The 27272-nt window shown below is 44.3% G+C and overlaps 1 protein-coding gene and 1 long non-coding RNA gene across 12 annotated transcripts in view; one reads left to right on the forward strand and one right to left on the reverse strand.

Moving 5' to 3' along the window:
- ATP2B2 (ATPase plasma membrane Ca2+ transporting 2) overlaps positions 1-27272 on the forward strand; it is a 371080-nt gene that overhangs the window by 141678 nt on the left and 202130 nt on the right. For all 11 annotated transcript variants that reach the window (XM_049098570.1, XM_025449826.3, XM_049098562.1 and 8 more), the window contains exon 3: positions 26197-26291. The gene's annotated coding sequence lies outside the window, so the exon portion shown is untranslated. The remainder of the gene's footprint in view (positions 1-26196; positions 26292-27272) is intronic.
- LOC118351605 (uncharacterized) overlaps positions 16334-27272 on the reverse strand; it is a 33717-nt gene continuing 22778 nt past the window's right edge. The window contains exon 2 of the long non-coding RNA XR_004807291.1: positions 16334-16658. This is a non-coding gene — a long non-coding RNA (uncharacterized LOC118351605). The remainder of the gene's footprint in view (positions 16659-27272) is intronic.

A 27272-nucleotide genomic window follows, 5' to 3' on the forward strand; every position in this document is an offset into this window, starting at 1 on the left:
CTCTTCTGGTGAGGGAGACAAGAATCAAACAAATCATCATACCAATAACTACACAATTTCCATGTCAGGTAAGTGCTATGGGAGATGTGTACAGAATGCCATGTGAGTACAATGTGACCTGGATGATCAGATTTATCAGGAAGAAAGCAGGGTTCAAGTGGTCCAGGCAGAGGGAGCAGCACGTGCAAAGGTCCTGAGGTAGGGGTGGTTCTTGTGCACTGGGGACACTGAAGAAAGGCCAGTGTGGTTAGATCCTAGAGGAGGGAAGGTAGGGACCTGCAGGACATGTGTGGAGTTTGGACTTCACCCTAACTGCAGGAAAGCCAGTGGAGGATTAAAGCTTCAGAATCCAGCTTCTAGAAGCTTTTTCTATTTCAGAGTAGACTAGGAAAGGGGGAGGAGTAGAAGCTAGGAGACCAGGTGGAAGGCACTGCATTTGTCCAGACACACAATGACAGGGGACTGATGAGGCTGGGGACTATGTACAGGAGCAGGCATAGAGGTAAACGAGGATTGGGCAGTGGACTGAGCTGGAGTGGAGAGGGAGGGCAGGCAGCCAGTTAACTGGCTCGGGAAGCCATATCCCTAAGATGGGGAAGACCGGAGGAGGAGCAGCCTGAGAAGCTTGGGATTCAGGTGGGGCCATAGGATGTTAGAGATGCTTTTCAGCTGTGAAGCCCTGGCACTCAGAAGGGCTGGCCATGAGAAGGTTCCTTTGGTTTTCTGAATGCCTCAGAGAGCCTAGGTGAGACACCACGCACAGGTTGTCATCCCCTCTCTTGAACACCCACCACGCCGCGTCCCTCCCAGGAGGGCAGGCCCTGGCTATCACAGCCACCATCAGAAGCTTGGAGCCCCCACTCCTGAGGCTCCCCCATCTGGGTCTGCCAGTGACACCTCGTTAATAAGGGTGTCCACCACACCGTGGTTTTCCCCGGTTTGTTCGGAAGCCCAGCTGCTGCCTTTGAGTTGCTCACATCTCATTATCCCTGGAGTTTCTACTTCTTTTTGTGAAAATTTAATTGCCTGCTAGGTTTGAAAGGGCCTAGACCAGCTGTTCAGGTTTGGGAAGTCAGAGTTAAATGCACTCTGATCAAAGGCCTCGAGAGGCCGGCGCCGTTCTCACTAGCACCTCAAAATCGGAGCAACTTTACTCCTCCCAAAATGGAAACCAAATGGCTCAGCACAGACACTTGAAAGGATGACTGTTAAGCGATTCCCAGCACTTGAACTGCCTGCTGTATCTTTAAATCATTTTACTTTGGAAATGAAATACCCAGGACTCGTCCTGAGCCCCCCATGGGGAAATATGTGGGGAGATGTCATTTGCGGGCCTTGTGCCTCCTTGAAGATTCTTCCAAACTGGGCCCAGGATGAATCTTGAGAAGCCAAGGAGTTCTGGAGATTCTCTGTAAGCTCCCACCTTGCCCCACCCCACCACCAGATCTTCTTGGAGAGCAGGGTTGGAAGTCTGAGGACCTGGGTGCAAGCTCCAGCATCACAGGCTGGGCGACCTTGATGATGTCTGTCTGCACCCTGGATGTGCTCATCTGTAAAATGGGCTAATGACTTTGCCATGTGCCTCACTAGGATTTTGAGAGTTCTCAGTAAGACGCAAAGTGCGGAGGTGCTTTGTAAACAAAAGCATCACAGGGACTCCTGGGTGGCTCAGTGGTTGAGCATCTGCCTTTGGCTCAGGAGTGATCCCAGGGTCCAGGATCGAATCCCGCATTGGGCTCCCTGCATGGAGCCTGCTTCTCCCTCTGCCTCTCTCTGTGTATGTCTCATGAATGATTGGATAAAATCTTTAAAAAAAAAAAAAAAAGAGTATCACAGCCATCAATGGTTACTGTATTTGACTTATTACTCCTCCCGGGGAAACTGGCATGTCCAAAAAAAGTGAGAAGCAGGCAGTGTTTCTTAGGGAAGAAAAGCATTTCTAAAATGTTGGAAAACAAATTAGTGTTTGAAGGGCAGGGATAACAGGTGTGAAGTTACCTTGAGAGCCACACAGTATAAAAATAGCAGAGTAGGTGACAAGAGCAGCTGGCCTCACTCCTGGAGGCTGCAGGCCCACCTTCTGTTACTGCCCTCTCGTTCTTTCCTCTCCTCCCCTCACCTCTCCTTCTCCTGCCTTCCTTTCCTCCCCCTTCTGTTCTGCTGTGTCCTCTCACCAATTTTTTTCTTATGCATGTTTTTTTTTATTTACCATTTTAACCATTTTTAAGAGTACACTTCAATAGTATTAAGTATATTTATATTGTTGTGCAACAGATCTCTAGAAACCTTTTCATCCTGTAGAATAGAAACTCTATACCGATGAAATGGTAATTCCCCCTCCCTGCTCCCCTCATCCATCTTTTTCTTTTTTTTTTCCTGAGTTCTATTCTCCCTTTTGTGTTCCAAGAAAGTTATGAGATACATTAAGCCAAGAGCCTTTCTGTTGGAAATGACTGAGACTGGCTGAAGCCTCAGAAGGAATTTATTGGCTTGGGTGACTGGAAAGTCCTAGGGTAACAGGCTTCAGGTATGGCTGGATCCAGGAGCTAGAACAGTATCATCAGAACGTATTTTCCTCTCTCCATCTTTCAGTTCTGCCTCTTCCTGTGCTGGCCTCATCCTCAGGCACCCCCTTCTTGTGTGGTGGTAAAGGTGGACCCCCAGAAGCTTCAGGCTTCCATCCTACCAGCTCAGCCACCCAGCAGAAAGAGAGCACTCCCTTCCCTTTAGTCTTAGCAAAAATCTTGAAGCTAACTCTTAAAGGTACAAAGATCCCATGAATATCCATGGGCCAGTCACTGCATGGGGACTGTAAAGCATTGTTTGGTCAAAGCCAGGACACCCAGCTACCTGGGATCCCCTGTTAGGGTCAGCCCCATCAAAACCTCCTCGTGTGAGAGTGAGGGATAAGCAGTTCCCCAAAGGCAATGCAGGCTGCTCTGACACAAAAGAGGAGGCACAGATGCCAGCAGAGGCCCCACAGGCATCACCGTGCCAGGCAGCACACTATATTCTGCTGGGTGGCTTATTAGGATACTGTCCCTCCTACTTCTGCACATGAGGGAAATGTCCTCATATTATTCCCTCACCACGTTGCCTTCTTAGTACCATCTTCAGCCAGGATGCAGCCCGATAGCCACCCAGCTTTGGGGCATGCCTGGCCCAGCCACCGGACCTTCTTGTCCCCCTCCTTCCCAACCACTTGGTCCTGCCACCGCAGTGACCACCTCCCAGTTCTTAGCAGGATGACACAGAAACAGCATAGGCCTCACACGGATCTGGGTTTGAATCCCTGCTCTGCCACTGAGATAAATGATGGCAAGAGGAAGGATAAAAACAGAATCCTGATATAGAATGTTCTCCTCCTCCTCAGGGACCATTCCAGCCACTTCAGACTGACTGTTCTCTCTGCCTAAACACAGGCCTCAATGACTGGCCCTGCAGTACCTCCTCAACGTCCAGTTTGTTCTCTTCTCTCCCTGTGAGGCCAGCTCTAGTGGCCCTGTTCTCTGGGAATGCTGTCTCCCCCTCCCCCACCTACCCAGCACCTCCCTGCAGCCTGTTCTCTCCTGGAGCCCTACCTGGGCTCACTCTGCCACCACCACCCCCATCAGCTCTCGCACTAGAAAGTTCTCCTGCCTCTTTCACTGCACTGCTGAGGCACAACCTCCCTGTCCAGCAGCCCAGATGCTGCAGACGTGGTGAGAGACTTGAGCGGATCCAGCAAAGTGGTTCAACTTTGCTGACACATTTTTATAAATCTTCAGAAGTTAGCACTTCCTGAGCATCTGCCTACCCTCCAGCATCTTCATTTACCTCCTCTGCTGGGAACATTGCTGGGCCCCTGGAATTGGAACTGAGTTCCAGAGCCCACAGTGGCCACCCCAGGGCCTATGTCCCATGTCCACATCTGTGTCAGGACAGAGGCCCAGGCTGGGAGGCCACACATACTGTTCTAAATACCTGGCCAAGGAAGGAAGGAGGGAGGTCACCGCTCCCCCAAGCGCCACCCCCACCCCCACTCCAGGGGCTGAGACTGACTCAGGATAGAAGGGCAGGAATTAGGGAGAGTGAGTGCCACACCTAGCCTGACAATCCCAGAGGAAAAAGTAAGAACTGAAATATCACACAGTCCTGGGATCAAATCCTGCCTTAGCCACCCACTGACTGTATGGCCGTGAGCAATGCACTTCACCTCTCTGAGCCTTAGTTTTAAGCATCTGCAAAATGGAGATGTGTGCGTGCCCACCCTGGAAAGTTGCTGTGAGCGTTCACTGACAGTACATGGAAGAGGCTCAATGAATAGAAGTTTCCTATTCATAGGAATAAATAGGCATAAATAAATATGTTTTATAAAATAGTATAAATAACATAATAGCATTTTGGTTCTGACACACACTACGTGGTCCCCTTGCTATTTCTCTGACATGCTAGGCACCTTCCTCTCTGTTCCCTCCCCAAGATTGCTCTTCCCCACATATCCGGGTAGCTCACTCCATTTCCTCCCTTGCCTTGGGGTTGAAATTTCTCTAGCCCCCTGATCCAGAATAGTCTCTCCTGCTCCTTACTCTGCCTTTCTGTGCTTCATCTCAGCCATCCCCTCTGGATACATCCTATTTTTATTTGTGTAGATGGCTTAACCTCTGTCTTCCCAACCACTAGAAAGTCAGCTCGTGGGTACAGGAGCCTTCTTCCCTTTTGTTCTCCCAGGCTAGAGGAGAGCCTGGCACCTAGTAGGTGCTCAGTAAAAATTTGAGGTCTGTCAAAGATGAATCAGATGCATCCCTGCCCTGGGGACCTGTTTTGCCCCCTGAGAAAATAACCATTTTAATGAAAGTAACTGCCGTTTGCTCCATGCCTACCCTGTGCCATCACTGCCCTAAGCCCTTCCCATGCAGCATCTCCTAACAAACCCATAATGGAGGTACTGTCGTTATTCCCACTGAACAGAGAAAATGAAGCTAAGAGAAGAGGAGTTACTGGCCCAAAATCATGCAGGCTGGGCCAGGACCGGACCCCTAGTGTGTCTGCTGCCCCTAGTGTGTCTTGGGCCTTGCATGAGCCAGAGTGGTAGCAGTGGTGGTGGTGATATTGGTAGAACTCTGAGTATATTTTCAAGGTAGAATCAGCTGGATTTGCCAATGAATTTAGTGCGGGGTATGAGAAAAAGAGAAAAGTCAAGATGACTCCAAATGTTGGCTTATGTAATTGGTAGGCTGAAGTTGCTACTTAAGTATTTGAGAAGTCTGGAGGAAAAGTAGAATTGAGTGGAAGAAAAGCATTCAGTCTGGATATATTAAATTTGAGACTATTAGACAGATAGTTAATAGTTAACAGAAAACCAGGGTACGACAGGGAAGCCAGAAGCCTGGCACAAAGAGCAGAATGCCAGTTTGCACAATGGGGTCAGGGAGTCTGCCTGGAGGAGGGGGCACTTGAGCTGGACCTTGATGGATACACAAGGAGTGTAGGAGCCCTCTAGACAAAGAGGAGGGGAGAGAAGCATTCAGGCATAGAGTCTATGGTCCATTCCAAAAGCATTCATTGAGCACCTTCTGTGTGCCAGGCAAAGAAAAGACACTTCTGGGAATGAGGCTCTGAATTCAGAAGGAACCTGAGGCATTAGAGCCTTGGGAGACCCTGGACAGGGCCTGGATCTGACGGACAGAAGGGGAGGAGTAGGTCTCGAGTGCCTTCCGTATGCCAGGCATGGTGCCACAGGCTTCTTCTACATTGTATTCCCACCATTTGAGGCAGATGGTGCTTTGCCCATTTTCAAGTAAGGAGACTGAGGTTCCAAAGCCATGGACTGAGTTCCAGCTCCAGGCCACCTTATTGGGGGGGGGGGGGCATAGAAGAATGCTCCCTGCCTATCATAAAATGAGCCACTGGCCTGCCTGCCTCTGGCCAAGAAAGACAGAGGGGCATGGTTTGCGGCCCAGGATTCTGATCAGGCTGGTTGGTAGAAAATCTGCAGAGAACTCACCCAGAAGATCCCACCCCTCGGCAGGTGGTCTCAGGGGTCCTGGAGAGGTCTGACTGACACCCAGAGGTCTCCACCACTGTCTCTGTCACTTGCTTTGTGACCATGAGCAAATAACTTCATTTTTCTGGGCCTCTTGCTTCCTTAAGTCCCAGGAGCTATAAACGATCCCCAGGGCCCCCCTTCTGGCTCAGACCTTTCAGATTTCTGACTTGGTGCCTTTTTTCCCCTATTGCTGCTATAACAAATTACCATAAACCTGGAAGCTTAAAATTAACCAGCTAATAGCTCTCGTAGGTAGACTGGGCTAAAATCAAGGCAGGCCTGTATTCCCTTCCAGAGGCTTCCGTGGAGAATACAATCCCTTCTCTTTCCTAGCTTCTTGAGGCTGCTGTATTCCTCGTGAGCCTTCCCTCCACACTCAAGCGGGCATGGGCTTTCTCACATCGCATCACTGGTGTGCTGACCCTTCTACCTCCCTTCTTCACTTTTAAGGACCCTTGTGATTACGTGAGCGCCCCCCCCCCCCCCCGCGCCAGATCACCCAGGATCATCTCCCACGTCATGGTCAGCTGCTGAACAACTTCACATTCCCTTTCCGTGTGACCTGACATTTGCAGGCTCCATGGGTATCTGTGGGTGGCCACTGTTCTGCCCACCACACCCGAAGAATAAGAAGTTTTAGGGAGGCTTTGGACAAGCTCCTTCTTCTCCTTGGACCTCAGCTTCCTGTATTTTGAAATGGGGGTGATCATTATGATCCCCACACTACGGCTGCTTTGAAGACAAACTGGGATATGTGTGTGTTCAAGTGGATTACGGAGGGTCAGGCACCGTACATGGGGTTAATTCTTTATTCCCGGAGTATTTCTGTCGCTAGTAAGTATCAGCTGACAGCTCTCACTGGGTGCTCAGGCCTTCTTGTGCTTTGCTCTGAAAGACTGCTGCACCCCCCATGCCCTATCCCGAGAAAACAAACGTGGGTCTGTCAACTGCTCCTGCGTTATAATCTCTGGCTTCTTTTCACAGAACCCCAGGGGCCCCTGGGATTTGGGAGTTGGGCAGTGTCACTCAAGGATGCCTATTGAGTACTGAACAATGGCCCCTCATGAGGTCATACGGCCGCTTAGCAACTGCTCAGGCCCTTAGTAACCAGACCAGAAGTGTTGATATTTACCCAACAGAAACTTTGTATCGATAACGCCCAATTCCTTCCAGAGAACGCAGTCTCTACCCACTCATAGCTGCCTTTCTGGCCCTTGTCAAAGTGGGCCCATGGGAAGCAGGGAGCCCTGGGCTCCCTTCCAGCTCCATACCTCATTCTGGGACTCAGTTTCCCTCACAATATGGGGGTCAGACTAGATGAACACCAAATAGGGTGACTGTATGCCCTGGTTTGCCCAGAACACTCTTGGCGATCCTGGCCATGACATTTTATATCATGACTATTAAAACTATCCTTTTCATTCTCAAAAGCGTCCCCATTTGGAAGATCAATTTTCTGATGTCCCTAAAGCCACTTCTAGCTCTTGATTCCACTGCTCTTCCACTCCACCCTCTTCCCCTGTCCTGATTTAATCCTGCATAGTTCAGCCAAGATTTTCAAGGACTCTTTCTGTGCCAAGCCTGGAGCTGGGGAAACTGAGGCAAACCAGACCTGATCAGTGCCCTGGGAGCTTCCAGTCCAGGGAAGAATGCTGTGTAAGCACTCGGCAGACTTAGGATTGAATCCAGAACCTTGTACTTCTCAGCCTCATTTGGACTCTCTCCAGGAAGCTATTTTTGTAAATAATAATACTCCTTAGTATTCAGGTGGCATCTTGCAGTTTCTAAAGCATTTCCCTTCTGTTACCTCACTTAACCCTGCTCTCACTGGACAAGGTGATTCCCATATCTCCCCATTACACAGATGAGGAGCTGGAGGCCAGAAGGCATAGAGGGAGGAGGTTAAGACAGTTACCAGCCCGGATGCCCTTGGGAAGCAGCTCAGCCTCCACCTCCCCACCTGTGAAATAGAAATATTAGCTCCTGTTTCATAGAACCGTTGTGAAAAGTAAATGAGACAGCACATGGGAAGTCCTTCTTTAAAATGGCAGCTGCCAAGAATGAGCACTTCTGTCCTGAGCTGTTCTGCCCTCAATAGCCACATTTCTGGAACATTTGTCTGCTTCTCACGTGCCCAAAGACAACAGTTTGGGGGTCTCCTGAAACACTTCAGAGCACTGAAAGCACATCTTGTTGGAATCCCAACTCTGCCTCAGGCAGCTATGACCTGCCTCCAGCCTCTATTTCTTCATCTCTAAAATGGGCATAAGAACAGGTTGTTCTGAGGATGGAATGAAGCACAGCACATGAAAGGTTTAGTAGAAGGCCTAGCACATAGCCCCCAGATAAGAGGTTTGGTATTGCTTTTCTTTTCTTTCCTCTTTTTTTTTTTTTTTTGTATATTCTTTTATTGGAGTTCGATTTGCCAACATATAGTATAACACCCAGTGCTCATCCCGTCAAGTGCCCCCCTCAGTGCCCATCACCCAGTCACCCCATCCCCCCTCCCACCTCCCCTTCCACTACCCCTTGTCCATTTCCCAAAGTTAGGAGTCTGTCATGTTTTGTAAGCCTCTCTGATTTTTCCCACTCATTTTTCTCTCCTTTCCCCCATGATCCCTTTCACTATTTTTTATATTCCCCATGTGAGTGAAACCATATGATGATTGTCCTCCGATTGATGGACTTCACTTTTCTGATGTTAAGTATTTGAGGAGTCTTGGAACCTGTTAGCGAGGGACAGCACCCACAAGGTGTGCTTTGTCCATTACCCCAGGAGCCTGTGCCAGGACACGCTTCCAGCCACATTGACAGTGAGGGGGTTCAGCTGATGAAAGCTGTTGCCACCATGCACCACTCACCTTGCACGAGGAGAAGGGGCCCCTTCTTCCCCTTTCTTTACAGAGCAGCTCCACAGGGGCAAATCTGTCAGATTTCATGGTGATGCCTAAGTGGTTTCCCACCCACGCCCCTTGCCAGCACCATGAGTCACCACCCGGCACTGAGGTGGCGGCCCGTGGGAAGGGTGTTCCCTCTCCGGCTGCTAAAATGCTACTGTAGGATTGCTCCAGAAAGCCAAAACGAGGCCCTGTGATAAGCATGCTACCCTCCTTATGCAACATTTGACATTGTTCAAAAGCAATGTTAATGTTTCTGACTTCCATTTGCTGAGGGCCCTAGAGAGCTGGCCCAGCCCAGACCTCCTGTCCTGCTTCCAGCAGCCCAGGCAGAGACTAGTGTCCCCATTTTACAGGTGGGCCTGAGGCCCCATGACTAGGACACTCCCAGCCCCAACTCTCTACACCAGCCCTCAAAATTCTGCCCCCCAACCCTTCCCAATGTACACTGGCCATTGCAGTTAGCTTTTTGAATCAGAGACAGAGCAAAATAGATAAATATGATATACATATATTTTTTTCAAATGAAATGTATTGTGTCCCATTGCTAGGCTGGAACTTTGAACTTATGTCCCATTGCTAAGCTGGAACTTTGAACGCTGATTTCTAAAAAAAAAAGAAAAGAAAAAATCTGTTTCTAACTATCAGTGTACTTAAAACGGAAGTGTATTTATGAGGAAATATTTCTTTATACAATACTTTGCATTGCCGAGGCTGGGAGGATGCATATGGTATCTGAGTATTAAAGAAAAGGAAGTTGTATTGAGGATTTTATTTTCCAATTAGCAGTGACGGTGATACAGATCCTCATTCAAGCTATTGAAGTTGCCACTTTTTGCCCCATTCTACACCATGCCCACAGTATGTGCTGAAAATCTGTTCGCCTCTGCCTTGCATGGTCCTAAAACCATACTACGTGCTTCACTGTGGGCTGTGTCTTCCATCTTCCCTACTCAATTCACTAATTGTGCTTCCATCAGGTACTTAACTCACTGTCCTGTGAGCTAATTAGGAATGGAGCTCAGCTCCTAGAAGCTGTGTGTTGGGGAGAGGAGGAGCAAAAATATTTGCATAGTCATTTGGTGATTTTGCAGGTAGGCTGCCTCTGGCTGGAGCCTCCTCCTTGAAACACTTTGCTGTCTTACCCAGGCCAGAGGGAAATAGGCATAAAAGAAAGCATCCACATGCATCCCCACCTACCTCAGTCCTGTCTGAGCCTTAAACTTGCTTGGCCCAAGTCTAGAAAACCCAGACGGCCCCTTTCAGCCAAAGGACCAGCAGGGTGAGCCATATCCTGCCAATAGCCTGGCTTGATTGGGAATTATCTTCTGCTCTGCATCAAGCTTTGGCTACTGTACATAACAGCTTCCTTCTCTCCCAGAGCAACTGTGAATGTTTCCCCTTCGCCTGTACCATGACCTCAGCCAGCATGGATTTCCTACTATTTAAAACTCTTCTGCAACTAATCTGTAGACTTTGGGGTGACATTGATCCTTGCCATAATCAGAAGAGTGTGTGAAGCTGACCAGTCAGCCTGGGTTCCTGGAATAGATACCTTAAGTCTTTTTTTTTTTTTTTTTTTTTTTTTTTTGATACCTTAAGTCTTGACAGGGTTCCTATACAATGAGTTTGTGTATATCAGAACCTGTTTTCTGGTTGACTTTCATTAGAGCATTGAGAATGTGTCCTTCTAGAAGGAAGATGTTTTTAACCCCAAAAGATAAAAAGAGCTGTACCTCAGATTATACCAGATCTTAAAAAAAGAAGAAAAAATCACCGAGAAAAGTGTGCTTTCTGAAAACAAACAAAAATCTGATCTACAGAACTAGGATCCAGCGTATTTCTGTGTTAATAGAAAAAAACACAAAGAAAAAATATATGGTTATATAGTTTATCTTGAGGTAACTAAAAAAGAAAAATGGTCTACAGTGAGGAAAGTGCTCTAAGCACAACTTTCTCTTCAGTATTCTTATTCTTCAGTAAAGTGTCTCATCACATTTCTACTATTTGCTCAGCTTCTAATTCTCAGAAAAAGTTAATATGTCCTATCTGCTTCCCTTTGAAATAAATATTTGTGGATTTCATATTATTTTCTACTTTTCAATTCCTTCTACTGAGATTTCAGAAGTTCTGGGGGGTGTTTTTTGTAGCTAGCCAGCCACAAAAGTCTCCCTTAGGCTGAGTCCCTAAGACCTATCTTGCAATAAAAGTCATTGTTATTATGGATTCCTTGGAGCTGTTAGCAAAATGTGATCACATAGCAAAATATTCGAAATCCCATGGGATTTGGAGTCCAACCAACCACTTACTTGCTGTGGGGCCTTGAGCAGGTGACTTAACCACTGTGAGCCATGTGGCTTACTCCCCTCAACTCTGGCAGCACCAGCCAGGGTCAGGTGCCCCTCCCCTCCCTCTCTGCCCTTGCTCTTTTACTGGCCTTTGTTCACCATACTGAGCTATACTGTTTCCTTGTCTATCTCCCCATTAACCCTAAGCCCTGAGAGCTCCCTGGGGACAGAGTCTTGTCATCTCTGTGTCCCAGTGCCCAACACAGAATCCAGCAGAGGGCATGGGACTTGGGAGGACGGGAAAAGGAAGGGAAGGAAAGGGGAAGGAAAACTACGGAGAAATGCAAACTTTAAATTTCTCTTCATTTATTTTAGCCACTGGCTGAACTAAGTGATAAGACATGCTAAAAATGACAGTACTACTGCCACATATCACTTCCCAGTTTTCAGCTCTGACTTCACCATTGTCTTATAACTAACACCTACTGAGCATTTATTTATATGTGTGAGCCTGTTTACCCTTCCAACAGCCTGTGTAATGGGCATCATTTGAAGTACAACAAAGGAGAGGTGAGGAGAAGTTGAATTACTCGCCTATATTATACAGCTGGCACATAATTAAAGCCTGGATTTGAGCGTGAGTCCCCAAGATTTCAGAGATAGTGCATTTAACCAATGTACCCTAAGCACCCAGTTCAGGGCTTGAGAAGTAGTGATTTCAATAAGGAGTCTTTGAATGAATGAATGAATGTTCCTCCATGGCCATTCTCTCAGTCTCTCAGACTCTCAGTCTCACTTAATTCTTTCCCCCTGGCATATGTGATGATTAAAACAAACCATTGGAGGTTAAACAGTCCTGGGTTCAGATCTGGACTTTCTGTGTCACCCTGGGAAAGTTACTTCTCTCTGAGCATTGGCTTCCCTTCCATCAAAGTGGAAATAATATTAGCACCTTTCATTTCAAACTAGGTTCTCCCAGAGGTAGACCATGAGACAATGATTCAAATACAAGTAATTTATTTGGGAAGCACGGGAATGCTAGTCAGAGAGTGGAGAAGTGAGACAGGGAAAGGAAGGAGATATTTTCTTTTTTTTTTTTAATTTTTTTATTTTTTAAGATTTTATTTATTTATTTATTTTAATTTTTTATTGGTGTTCAATTTACTAACATACAGAATAACCCCCAGTGCCCGTCACCCATTCACTCCCACCCCCCGCCCTCCTCCCCTTCTACCACCCCTAGTTCGTTTCCCAGAGTTAGCAGTCTTTTTTTTTTTTTTCAGAGTTAGCAGTCTTTACGTCTGTCTCCCTTTCTGATATTTCCCACACATTTCTTCTCCCTTCCCTTATATTCCCTTTCACTATTATTTATATTCCCCAAATGAATGAGAACATATAATGTTTGTCCTTCTCCGACTGACTTACTTCACTCAGCATAATACCCTCCAGTTCCATCCACGTTGAAGCAAATGGTGGGTATTTGTCATTTCTAATAGCTGAGTAATATTCCATTGTATACATAAACCACAGCTTCTTTATCCATTCATCTTTCGTTGGACACTGAGGCTCCTTCCACAGTTTGGCTATCGTGGCCATTGCTGCTATAAACATCGGGGTGCAGGTGTCCCGGCGTTTCACTGCATCTGTATCTTTGGGGTAAATCCCCAATAGTGCAATTGCTGGGTCGTAGGGCAGGTCTATTTTTAACTCTTTGAGGAACCTCCACACAGTTTTCCAGAGTGGCTGCACCAGTTCACATTCCCACCAAAAGTGTAAGAGGGTTCCGGAAGGAGATAATTTCAAACAAGTTAATTATCACTATGGGCAACTGCAGTTCAATCACACTGGGGATTCTAAGAGCCAGCATAGAACCCACAGCTCATGATTTTCCTGTCCCCAGGAGCAAGAGAGCTGGGGTATTTATACACCAGCTTCCAACTCCTAACAGTCATGCTAAGAGCTACTAGGATTGGGGAAGTGGCGTTACTTCTCTGGAACTTGTGGATGTTCTGCTCACCCAAGAAGGCCCTCAGGCAAAGAGATGCATGTGCTATGAGGGAAATTGCACCACAGTGGATAGATCTGAGGATTATGGGCTGAGCAATAGCAGCATTTCTGCTCTCTTAGTGTCACTATGAGGATTAAGTGGGATTATGTAGGGTTTGGAGAATAGACCAGGCACATATTAAGTACTTGATGAGTGAGTGGCAGCCTCAAGATGCCTTTTCCCAGCATCCTGTGTGTGATCCACATAGATGCCTATTGGATCTGCTCCTTAAAACCTCACCATCAATCTTCAAGTGGTAGCATGGTCCTCCTGAGTGCCAACAATGGGATATAGCAGTGAGCTTAGCCAGCAGGGTCCTGGCCATTCAACGCTTATGACCCCCCCCCCCCCCCCCACAGCTGACAGAAGATGAATGAGAAACGACATATGCACCTCCAGTAATGAGCAGGGCAGTGCCTGGAGCAGTGAGGGCCCTGTAAGCTGCCTCACCCAGTCCCCTCATCTCAAGGCACACAGCTAAAGGGGGCAGTGCCAAGACTAGATTCCTCATCCAGTGCTCTTCCCAGCTGCCTTTGAAGTGAATGCCACACATGTGGAAGGTGCTGGGCAAACGCTCCAGCTGGGATGCCCAGTGATTATTCTTGTAGCATGGAACGTATATTCATCAAATGCCTAAATTGAAAAGTTTCCCGGATTGAGTGTCTCTCTCACCTTTGGCACAGGATGATTTTGCCTTATAAGGGGGAAAGTCTGTAAGTGTAGCTTCCCTGGGAATTAAACTTCAAAAGTTTCATGGACCAGCTACATGGGAATGTGGATCTGTCTTCCCTGGTACAAGCCAGCTATGTGACCTTAGGCTACTCTCTCTCTCTCTCTGATCCTGTTTCCTCCTCTATAAGATGGGGACTGTGAATGAAATAATGGGCATCAAAGTGCTGTGGGAGGGGCCTTATAGGTAGGGGAATTGTTATCACAGTGTCGATGTCATTGTCAGGAATGATGTGACTTTGGGCCAGCCAGTTCCTCTTTTTAAGAATCCCTCTCCTTCTTCCCATGGACCAGAAATGTGAAAACATCCTCCATCCCTGAGACCTGTAGCCATAGGATGTAACCTTGTCAGGTCTGGAAAGAATCATATGTTCCAACTCCTTTTCATGAGGAAACTGAGGCCCAGAGAGAGAAGATGTGCCATGGCCACCCACCTCAGTGGCCATCAGCTTTGGCCCAGGCATGCTGACTCATAGCCCACAGCTCTCCCCCACCATCTACTAAGAACTGCACCCACTACAGCCCCTCTCCCCTGTGCCTAAGTGATTGACCAGCCCCCAGGCAGGGAAACCTATGAGGTGTAGGGCCTCTTGCTGCTCAGTTCCCGGCTGTGGGAGCATTCCCTCACTGCAGTAAGTCAACACTTCTGCCTCTGAATTGGTGTGGCAGATGGCACAGCAGAACTGAGCCTCAATTTATTTTTGACTCAAAGAGGACATCACATAAGTGTATAGTGCTTACTGATGGGGGCAGCAGGTCTGGAGCATGAGGCAGCAAAACCTACTGGTTTGGGGAGCCATACAACCTAGGCTCGAATCCTGACTTAGTCACCGTTAGCCGTGTGCCCTTGGATACATGGCCTTACCTCTGAGAACCTCAATCTTCCTGGTTGTAAAGTGGGACATTAAGATCAATCGATAGATCATGCCTCATCAATCTGACAGGCAAGGCAATCTTCCTTCATAGTGGGAGAAAATGAGAATATGGTGGTGGCACTTTGGGGCTGGTGTCTATCTCTGGAGAGGGAAGGTGGAGGAAAAGAGGAGTCCCTGGTAGGTCCCAAGTCGGGGTCTGGAAAGGAGCTATCCAAGGGGCTGTCCCTCCATGCCACCATGTGGGGGCTAATGGCCTCAGCTGTGTGTAGAGACTATCAGCTAGGCCAGAGCCATGCAAAGCCCAGAGAACTGGCCACTTCCTCTGTTTCTAGTACATGAAAGAGGGGCCAGGTGGGGTGGGGCCAGGGAAGGAGGCACTGGGCAAAGGTGGGCAGGGGGACACACTGAGAGGGCACTTCCTTTGGGTGGTTACAAGCTTGGAGGGGCAAGTGTAGTGAGTGGTGTCTGAGGCCTTCTTTCCTTCTCCTCTTGCTTCGTGGTGGAGTCAGGCTGATGGGGGCTTATCAGACACTAAACTCCAGCCTCAAGGGGCAGTTGAATACTCATTTGAAGGGAGGAGATGGTGAGGGTGCTGGGCGATGCACAAGCTGGTCTTCCTGTATTAATGTGTGCTGTGTGCTAGGGTGTTTCCCTACATGTATGTTTACTATAGACAACAGAGAAATAAAGACATTATATACATGAACCAAGACCTTAACCCCACCAATGTTGACATTTGGGGAACATTCTATTATTATTATAACTTTCAGTATTGTATTTTTTTCTATATTATAAACATAATATGTTCCTTGTTGGGTTCATGAAAATTGTAGCTCTCTACATTTTTCATCTGAGGTTATTAAGAAATTTTCCTACGTCATTAAAAATTATTTGAAAACATGATATTCTATCCTGTTGTCACTCAGTAATTCACTTAACAAATCCCCTATAATTGGACATTTAGATTGTTTCCAAGTTATTGCTATTATATAAAAAAAAACCCACTGTAATGAACATCTTTATGACTGAAATGTTTGCATTTCCAGTTATTTTCATTAGAATGGGTTCCTAAGAAGCAAAATTACCAGATCAGGGGCTGCACATTTTTTCCCTTTCTTATGCCTTTTAATATTATATTTGATACATGCAAAAGAAATTATGTAGTATATGTTAGTTTAATAATACTTATTATTAATACTTATATATTAATTAATATATATATTAATACTTATATATTAATAGTTTAATAATATAGCATGGACCTACCACCCAACCCAAGAACTAGAATGTCACCAATAATTTGCCTATTCCTGCGTGAGTATCCCCATCCCAAACCCCTGCCTCCCTCAGAGGAAATAATCATCTCGTATTTATCATTTCCTTGTGTTTTTTTCTATAGACTGTATTTTTTTAGAGGAGTTTTAGGTTCACAGAAAAATTGAGCAGAAAGTACAGAGAATCCCCATATGTTTTTTCTTTTAAAAAATTTTTATTTCATATGTGTATGCTTACAACACCTATTGTTTAGTTTTGCTTTTGTTTTAGTTCTTTTAAATGGCATCACACAGTATGTAACCTTCTGAGACTTGCTTCTTTCTGGCAACAGTATGTCTCTCAGACTCATCAATGTGCGGCTGGAGTTCATGCATTCTTATTGCTGTATAATATTCCCTGGCATGAAGAGATAACCATCTGTTGATTCATTCATCTGCTGGTGGACGTGTGGGTTGTTTACCTGGTTCAGCTCTTGCAAACAATGTTGCTGGGAACATTCTTGGCCATGGTGCTATTCACCTAGAGAAGGAACATAGTGGAAAAACATATTTGGGAGGGGGATAAAATCAAGAGTGGAGCATGTACAGGCTGGAGATGAGATGTCTGTAGGCCACCACTGATTTGATGTTGAAGGAGGGCTGCAAAGAAAAACATCTCATGAGTTTGCCTGAGCTCACCATTTCGTGAGCTTAGTTGCAGAGGTCAATGATCTTGGGCTCATGAGCACAAGCAGGACCCCCTCCCATGTCTGCCTTCAAGGAGGCAGAAGAACCATTTGTAAAGAGAGAAGTTCTCTGAGAGCCATTAAATCTGAGCATCTCTAAGTGCCAGACATGTACCTCTGATGGCACCTAAGAGGATATTAGGTGGTATGAAATAATAGTCTGTCACCTGATGGGAAAATTCAGTTCTCTTTCAGTTTTCCAGGCCACATCAAGACAAAAAGTTCTTTCTAAAACTAGTGTATCTTTAATTATGACCTTACCCCCACCCAAACATTGGTTAAACTCTGAGCAGAGTGACTTTGGGCTCAGAGACTTATGCCAACTAAATATAAGGACATCCTGTTGCATTATTTGCTGTAGTTAACTTTTATTTGGGGTGAGTGGCACTGGTTTTCCATTGGTGGTAGTGACAAAAGCTTCCTTGTAGGGACACGTGGGTGGCTCAGTCAGTTGGGTATCAGACTTGATTTTGGCTCAGGTCCTGATCTCAGGGTCGTAAGATCCAGCCCTGCATCAGGCTCCATGCTGAGTGTGGAGTCTGCTTGGGATTCGCCCTCTCCCCTCTACTTCTTCTTTCCCCACCCCTGCCCCCTGCAAGCAGCATTCTCTCTCTCTCTCTCTAAAAGAAACCCAAAACACACACAAAAAAGTTTCCTTTTAAAATACATGTTTTTAAGTTTTAATCAAGCAAGTTATTAAGAATAAAACTCCATAAGATTAATTAAAGGACAGATAGGAACCCTCTTGACTATCACATTTGATTGACTAAGGTTTGGGAAATGCTGACCTCGGTCAGCAACTCTCAAGCTTTCTGTCTCAGGACCTTTACACTCTTAGAAATGATTGAGATACCCAACAAGTGTTGCTTATGTGAATACTGTTTAATATATTTACCATGTCAGAAGTAAAAACTGACATTTTGATATTTATTTATTAACTCATTTTAAAAGAACAATAATAAACTCATCATGATAACATATACAACATATTTTATGAAAAATAACTATATTTTCCAAAACAAAAAAAATAAGTGAGAAGAGTGATGTTGTTTTATATTTTTGCAAATCTCTTTAATGACTTAATTGAAGACAGCTGGATTCTCATCTGCTTCTGCATTCAGTCTGTTGCCATGTGATGTTAGAGTTAATGGATATGAAGAAATTCTAGCCTCACAGAGATATACTATCAGAAAAGAGAAGAGTATTTGAATAGCCTTTTTAGACAATTGTAGATATTCTTCTTTGATATTACACCCAAACTTAACAAGGGATAGTGTATTAGTTTGCTGGGGCTGCTATAACAAAATTCCACAGCCTGGAAGACTTAACAGAAATGTATTTTCTCATACTTCTGGAGGCCAGAAGTCCAAGATCAAGGCATCAGCAAGGTTGGATGTCTTCTGAGGCCTGTCTCCTCAGACTCTTCTCCATGTGTCCTCACATGGTCTTTCCTCCAGGCACACACATTCCTGGTGTCTCTTTGTGTGTCTACATTTCTTCTACACATAAGAACACCTGCCATATTCCATTAGGGCCCATCCTCATGGCCTCATTTTAATTTAATCACCTCTTTAAAGGCCCCATCTCCAAATGCAGTCACATTCAGAGGTCCTGGGGACTAGGACTACAACATATGAATTTTGAAGAGGACACAATTAGGCCATAACAGATAGCATTTGAAAAAAAAATAGTTGCAGTGAAGACTGAAGCCATGTTAATGGACTTTTCTTCCTTCACATTGAAATCCTTTTTTTTTTTTTTTTTTACCCCTCTCGCACTGTGATGAATCTTTACCCATCCATGCTTTTGTAACATCATGCATTGGGCATTTAGAAAATATCAGCTCATTGAGTTATGCAGATCTTTTAAATATTTGCACATTTTGTTATGCAGTATTTTAAAAAATCACATTTGTTATTACACCAGTGACCTCCTCAAAAATGTCTCTAAGTATTAGGAAGCTGTCAGGTTAATGAAGGCAGACACAAGTTTTCCAAAATTCTAATTTTCACTTTGGAAACTCAAACTTTATCATTGTCAACAAATACTGTCAGTTGTTTTCCTTGAGGTGATAGGCTCACTTTGTTCATTTTTGAGAACATGCCTGCCAAATACTCAAGTCTGAATAACCATCATTTGTCGGTTAGTTCTTCCTTTACGTAAAAATGGCATTTCGTGAAAACGGAGGCTAATTCACCTCGCAACTCAAACAATCACACAAGAGCTTTTCCTCCAACACCTGTCACGCGTCACTGTGCGGCAGTAGTGCTCTGTGGATGCTTCCTATTTCCTATTCCCAATGATTAATAAAGCCAATTATTCTTACTGCTTCACCCTGGACATTCCCAAGTGAACCTGGCATTTTTTACCACAACTGTGCTGTGATGATCAAGAATACAGTGACTGCTGGGACAATCTGGTGCCTCTCCCTTGATTTGTGCTAGGGCAGCAGCAGGTGTACTTGCCATTGCTTTTGCACCAGCAGTGCAAATATCAACACAGTTAAGGTAAAAATCACATCTTACTGTTATTAGGGAAATAATTTTGACCTCTCAAACTCCCCTGCAAGTGTCTCAGGAACGCTCAGAGGCATGTGGACCACACTTTCAGAACTGCTGACTTAGACAAAAATACAGAAAAGATTTGAGGCCAGACAGTGCAAAGCCTCAAAAATGACATAGGTACCAAAGTTATAAGAGCTGGGTATAATCCCAGCTCTGCCAGTGTAGAACTAAATGGCCCTGGATAAGTCACTGCCCTCTGGAAGCTAAACACCTAACACAAAAAGGGTGGTAGGTGCTTCTTGCCCCCCAGATCTGGGGAAGAGGGGAAATAAGGCCCAGATGTGAGAGCCTCTTATAAATGGTAATGCACAGCCCATGCAGGAGGAACCAGCAACAGTGGGGAATAAGGCAAAGCTATGAACGTTCACATCTTGGCTTAAGCCATTTATAATCGGCAACACTGCCTAGATCTTTATATTACCCTGCAGAGGCTTAGAAGGCCTAGGCCTGATGACTCTGGAAGAGATGCCCAAATGGATGAATGTCTTTGGGACTCTGCTCTATGTTACCCACCACAACATCTACAGCTTTGAAAGGAAAAGACCTCCTAAAAGCCCAATGTTCCTTTTGTCTCCTACTGGACAGGTGAACACTCATCTGAGTCCAATAGAAACATAGAAGTCCATGGGAAATAACAAGCATGTCAGGAAATCTGATGTGATCTGCTTAGCAGCGTTAAGAAGATAGAGATGATTCTAGAAAACTCCAAAGAACCAGGAAGCACTTGTTAAGAGGGTTTCAGGTAGGCTTCTTCCTCTAGGAAGATAGACTAGAGGTAGTTTTTCCTATTCCTCTCACTAAGTACAACTAAAACCCCTGTACATTATATATAAAACAAACATTAGGAAACTCTGAAAGGCAAAGAACAAGCCTTCTAGGGACCTGAAACAACATAGTAGTGAGTTCCTAAAAGTGGTAGTTTTGCCTCATGTATCCTGGAGTTAGAGCTGAAGAAGCCAGAGCTAAGGAAATACCAATGAAGGGGATGGGGGAACTTGCTCTATTCAGCTGAAGAACAAGAGGAAAAAGAGTGTCTCAAAACAGACACTTTTAGGCAAAAACTATTCCAGCCAAACACCATAGAAAACATTATGGCCTTGCCCCTACAAGTGATGATCCTGTGGGGAGACTAGACTTCTACCTTCATCAGACTATGAAACACCCGCAAACCCTCTACTAGGTAGTGGCAGAGAAGGCCAAGTAGAGAGCCAGGACTCCCATTCCCCACTGGATGGTAATAAGACCTCACCTCTAGCCCCCATGGTGCTAGTGGAGACCATGCTGACAAGAGTAATAAGTCATTCCCACTCCTCCCAGCCAGAGAGGTATCAGTGGGGGCCTAATGGGGAGCTGACATTCCCCAACCCCCTTCCTCTGTTGCTGCGCTGTCAGAGGACGCCAGCGAAAACAGGTTTAAATAAGATCCAGAGGCTCATAACGTCATGTCCCAAATCTCCAGGTTTCAGTTAAAATTCACTTATACCAAGAACTAGGAAGATCTTATACTGAATGAAAAAAGGCAATCAATAGATGCTGATATTGAGATGGCAAAGATGTTGGAATTATCTGACAAATATTATCTGACAAATATCTGTAGCCATCATAAAAAATGCTTCAAGGAACAGTTATGAACACACTTGAAATAGACGAGAAAAAAAATAGAAAGTCCCAGCAAAGAAACGGAAGACAGAGAAGAGCCAAATGGAAATGTTAGGGCTGAAAAATATGATAACTGAAATTAAAAAGAAAAAAAAACAATAGATGTGCTTAACAGCAGACTAAAGGGGACAAAGGAAGAAATGTTGCAGAACAAAAAAATTTATCTAATCTGAATAACAGAAAATAAATTTTAAAAAATAAAGCCTCAGAGACCTGTGAGTCTGCAACAAAAGATCTAATGTTTGTCACTGAACTCCTAGAAGGAAATGAGAAAGGAGGGCTGTAAAAACACCTGAAGAGGTAATGGCTGAAAACTGCCCAAATTTGGCAAAAAGGAACAAAACCAATCAACCAAGAGCAACAACAACAACAAAAACTCTCATAAACTTACTGATTCATGAAGCTGAGAAAACTCTCAAGACAATAAAACCAAGGAAATTCACATCAAGATACAAAAGAGCTAAACTTCCAGAAACTAAAAACAAAACAAAAATCTTGAAAGCAATGGAAGAAAAATGACAACTCACCAATAGAGGGGAAAGAATTTGAATAACAGTGGATTTCTCATTAGAAACCATAGAGTCCAGAAGAAAGTGGCATATGTTTTTCAAATGCTGAAAGAAAAGAATTGTCAACTGAGAATCCTGTTGCCAGTAAAAATATCCCTCAGAAATGAAGGGGAAATAAAGATCTTCTTGGATGGGCAGCCCTGGTGGCTCAGTGGTTTAGCACCACCTTCAGCCCATGGTGTGATCCTAGAGACCTGGGATTGAGTCCCATGTTGGGCTCCCTGCATGGAGCCTGCTTCTGTCTCTGCCTGTGTCTCTGCCTCTCTCTCTCTCTGTTTTTTCTTATGAATAAATAAATAAAATCTTAAAAAAAAAATCTTGTATGAAAAAAAACTAAGAGAGTTTGTGGCCAGATCTGCCCTAAAAAATGCTCTTCTCCAGACAGAAGGGAACATGTTTTTAAAGGAATCTTAGAACATCAGGAAGGGAAAAAGAATATGGTAAGCAAAAATATTGCTAAATGCAATACACATTCTTTCTCCTCTTGAGCTTTCTAAATTATGTTTGACAGTTAAAGCAAAAACTACAGCATTTTCAGATGTGGTTGTGTTTGTAGAAAGAACAAACAGAAAACAAAAAATAAAAGCATAGACTTAAAATTTAACATATCAGTAATTACATTAAATTATTAACATAATAGACCAGATAGTTTCACAGAATTTTATCAAATGTTTGAAAAAATTAACACCAGTTCTGCACAATGTCTTCCAGTAAACAGAGGCAGAGGGAACACTTTCAGTTCAGTTTATGAAGCTAGTATTACCCCAATATCAAAACCAGACAACAGTATAAGTAAAAACTACAAGTCAGCATCCCTCATGAATACAGATGTGAAAATCCTTCACAAAACATTACCAAATAGAATTCAGTAATATATGGGGGCACCTGGGTGGCTCAGTTGGTTAATCATCTGCCTTCGGCTCAGGTCATGATCCCAGAATCCTAGGATCAAGCCCTGTGTTGGGTTCCTTGCTCAAGGGGAGTCTGCTGCTCCCTCTCCTTCTACTGCTCCCCCCAACTCATGATTGCTCTCTCTCTCTCTTCCAGAAAAAAATAAATAAATCTTTAAAAAAAAGAATTCAGCAATATATAAAAATAATTATGCCTCAGGACCAAGTAGAGTTTATTCCAGGAATGCAGAGTTGGTTCAACATTCAAAAATCAATTAATATAATCCACCATGTTAATAAGCTAAAGAAGAAAAATTGCATGATCATATCCATCAATGCAGGAATTTGATAAAGGTCAACACCCATTCATGATATAATGCTCAGAAAAATAGCAATAGAGAATTTCCTTGACTTGATGGAGAGCATCTATTAAAAAAACTATAGCTAACATACTTGATGGTTAAAGACTGAAAGCTTTCCCCTAAAATTGGGAACAAAGTGAGGATATCAGCCCTCACCACTTATATTCAAATAGTACTAAGCAATCTCACCAGTGCATTAAGACAAGAAAAGTCATATGGATTGTAAAGGAAGAAATAAAACTATCCCTATATACAGGTAACTTCACTGTCTACATAAAACAATCCCAAGGAATCTGCAAAAAAACAAACAAAACAAAACAAAAATCATCCCAGAACTAATAACTGAGTTCAGGGAGCTCACAGGATATAAAATAAACATACAAAAAATTGTTGTATTTCTCTATACTAGTAAAGAATATGTAGACACAAAAATTAAAAATACAATGCCATTTATAATCACACAAAAATATAGATATAAATTTAACACACATGCATAAGATTTTTATGTTGAAGACTACAAAATACTGATGAGGAAGATCTAAATGAATGAAGTGGCCATAGTGTGTTTATGATCTGAAGACCAATGTTGTAAAGTCATCAGTTCTGTGAGGTTCCTACCAAATCCCAGCAAAAATTTTGTAAATGTGGAAAAGATTATTCCAAAAATTATGTGGAAAGCCAAAGAAGCTAGAATAACTGAAACAGTTTTGAAAAAGAAGAATGAAGTGAGAATAATTCTACTTCATTTCAAGACTTATCTAGAAACCAAGGCTGTGTGTTATTGACAGAGGGATGATGCATAGATTAATGGAATGGAATAGAGGATCCAGAAATAGACCCACACAACTGACCAATATTTGACAAAGGTACAGAAGCAATTCAATGGAAGAAAGGTAATAACCTTTTCAACAAATAATGCTAAAGCAAAGTAGACATCCATGGGCAAACACTAACAACAATAACAAAATATCTACCCAAGCCTCACTCTTTACACAAAAATTGGCTCAAATGGATCACAGACTTCAATAAAGAATGTAAAACTATAAAAATTTCAGGAAAAAAATTAAGAAGAAAATCTTCAGCTCAGACTTGATCCCAAAAGCATTATCCATAAAAAAAATAAAAAATAAAGAGTTAAAGTTGAGTTCACAAAATTAAAAGCTTTTGCTCTACAAAACACTCTGTTAAGAGGACAAAAAGACAAGCTACAGGCTGGGAGAAAATATTAGCAAACCACAGAATCTGACAAAGTACAAAGTACCTGACATAAATTTAAAAAATTCTCAAAACTCACTGTTTAAAAACAAATTAATGATCCAATTAGAAAATGGGCAAAAATCATGAAGAGACATTTCTCCAAAGAGGATGTGCAGATTACAAGTAAGCACATGACAAGATGTTGAACATCATTAGCCAATAAAGAAATGCACGTTAAAACCACAATGAGGGGTGCCTGAGTAGCTCAGTTGGTTAAGTGTCTGCTTTCGGCTCAGATCATGATTTCAGGGTCTTGGGATGGAGCCCATCAGGTTCCCTGCTTAGCAGGGAGCCTGCTTCTCTCTCTGCCCTCCACCAGCCCCTGCTCATGCTCTCTCTCTCAAACACACACACACACACACACACACACACACACACACACACACAATGAGCTATTACGCGCCTGTCAGAATGGCAAAAATACAAAATGGTGCCAAATGCTGACCAGGATGCAGAAAATTTGGATCAGTCATACACTGCTAGTGGGAATGTAAAATGGTACATAGCCACTCTGGAAAACAGTTTGGATGTCTCTTTTAAACATGCACACAACCACATATGCAAGTACCATGCAACCCAATAATTACTCTCTTGAACATTCATCCCAAATAAATGAAAATTTATGTTCACACAAAACCCCTATACAGAAATGTTTATAGCAGCTTTATTCATCAAAGCCAAGAACTGGAAATAACCCAGATGTCATTTACCAGATGAATGGATAAGCAAACTGTGGTCCATCCATATCATGGAATTATACTCAACAGTAAAAACGAGTGAACTATTGATACACACACAACCTGATGAATCTCCGGAGAATTAGCCTGAGTAAAGAAAGCCAATCCCCAAAGGTTAAATATTGTATGATTCCATTTGTAGAATATCATTGAAAGATCAATATTATAGAGATGAAGAATAAAATCATGATTTCTAGGAATTAGGGATGAAGGCAGGGAGAGAATGGGTGTGACTATAAAGGAGTGGCTCAAGGAAGCTGTGCTAGTAGAACAGATCTGTATCTTGATTGTGATGGTGTTTACATAAAACTAGAAAGTGATCCTATGGCCTAGACCTATCTACACACATACATGAATACATGTAACACTCATGAAATCTGAATAAGCTCCATGGGTTGTACTAATGTCACATGCCTGGTTTTGACAGTGCGCTATACTGCTGGGCGAAGGGGCATGGGACCTCCTCTGGTGTGAGATGTTAACACAGGGATCAGCTGGCGGAAAGTGCACCAGACTGCCCTGTGGTGGGCGATGTCAACAGGGGAGTCAGCTGGAGGAAGATGTATAGGACATCCCTGAACACTGGGTCAGCTGGGGAAGGGTGTATGGAACCTCCCTATACATTCCTTTACAACTTGCTTTGGATGGATAATTATTTCAAAATAGAAAGTTACAAATGAATCAATGGATAGATAAGTAAATAAATGGAACCTGACATAGGAGAGACATTTAGCATCCATTCTCTTCTGCTGCTAAGAAACACTTCTACAAGCCAAGGCCTTTATGCATATTACACTTCAGTTACACCTTTCAAAAATCCTAAATGATAGGTATTATTATCTTTATCCTCCAGATGGAGAAGCAGACTCAGAAACATAAAGGCACTTGCCCAAGGGCATCTGTCTGTCTAGAGTTCATACTCGTGCCCACTCTGCACCACTCCTTCTGCCCTTGAAGGCCACACCAGCTGCGGACGGAATACCCCATCTGACATCCTGCCAGGAGCCGACTTGCTTCCCTAAGAGGGCCTGAGGCCTGGGAAGGGTGAAGCCCACAGGCAGGTCTTGATGGAGAAGTCAGGGGATGGGTTCCTATATGGCAAGGTCGGCTCCTGGGAGGTAGTTGAGGAACATGACCACTCCTTCTTCTCTTCTGTCTCCACCCACCCCTGATGCTGGCTTTGCCCGGTGCCAGCACACAGGGGACACCCCGCAGCACTGTTCCCTTCCTATTCTTTCCTGACTGGCCCCCATCAGGCCACCCACCGCTAACCAATGCCATCTCCCCTTTTCCAGAGCTGAGCTTCATCACCCAGTCCCCAGAGCCAGCGAGACATGGGTCCCAGTTTCCAAATCCTGACGCCTTTCATTTAACCAGAAGACTTGGAGGGGTGAGTTGGAAATGGGTTTGGCTGGGGCTCGGAATGGGGTAGATATGGAAGAGAGCACTGTTTGGGGGGCTGCTGATGGAGAGTCAGCAGAGCAGGAAAGCAGAATTTGACCAAAGCTCCCTTCCCTCTTGCAACCTCTACAAAGACGGTATGAATTATTTATGTACCATTGTTTTGGTTTAGGAAAACTGCCCCGAATTCCTTTTGCATTAAAATAGGGATTATGGCTTAGAACTTGGAAAAGGAAGGCACCATCACTTGACATGTAGAGCAGAGTCTCAGTTCCCTAGTATGTACAATGGAGATAATGGCAACATCTCCTTCCTGTGAAGGCCCAGCAAAGATGATCCATGTAAAGTAGCTGGAATCTAGTAGATGCTTAATAAATGCTTGTTGACTGAACAGACATGCTGGGTGCCTATTGCATGTTAGATAAATGGGGTGGCCCTCTCTCTGGGGTTACACTGCCACTCTGCCTTCTGGAGCTAGCCCATATGGCAGTTCTGTAAGATTTCTCCTATTCCTTACTGGGAAGCATGTCTTCCTCTGTACTCCTGAAACCCTTTGTTTGGCCTCTGTTATTGTCTTGCTCGGTCTATCTTGCATTATATACCTATGAACCTCAGAGTCCAGGCCTGTACGCCTAATCCCACCTCTATGAGAAACCAGAGCTTGTGCAATTCATCTTGCAGCATCAGACCCAACTTACCTTCAGAAGGGATGTCCTCTGAGCCAGAACTCAGAAACATCATCTCATCTGACCTTACCAGGTGGCATTGTTAGCAAGATGGGAAAACTGACCTAGAGAAAAATAACCTCCCAGACAGGAGTGGGGGAGAACCAGGAGACATGGCCAAGATTCTCAGCTCACTTCTTACTATGGGGAGGGAGCAGACATGCAGACTGGCCATGCTTCTCTGTCCCCCACCTCACAGATCACCCAGATTTCTGACTTTGCTGGAGTTTTGCTTCTTGCCCCAA

Source organism: Canis lupus, chromosome 20 (assembly GCF_003254725.2).
Source record: "Canis lupus dingo isolate Sandy chromosome 20, ASM325472v2, whole genome shotgun sequence".
Classification (NCBI taxonomy): domain Eukaryota; kingdom Metazoa; phylum Chordata; class Mammalia; order Carnivora; family Canidae; genus Canis; species Canis lupus.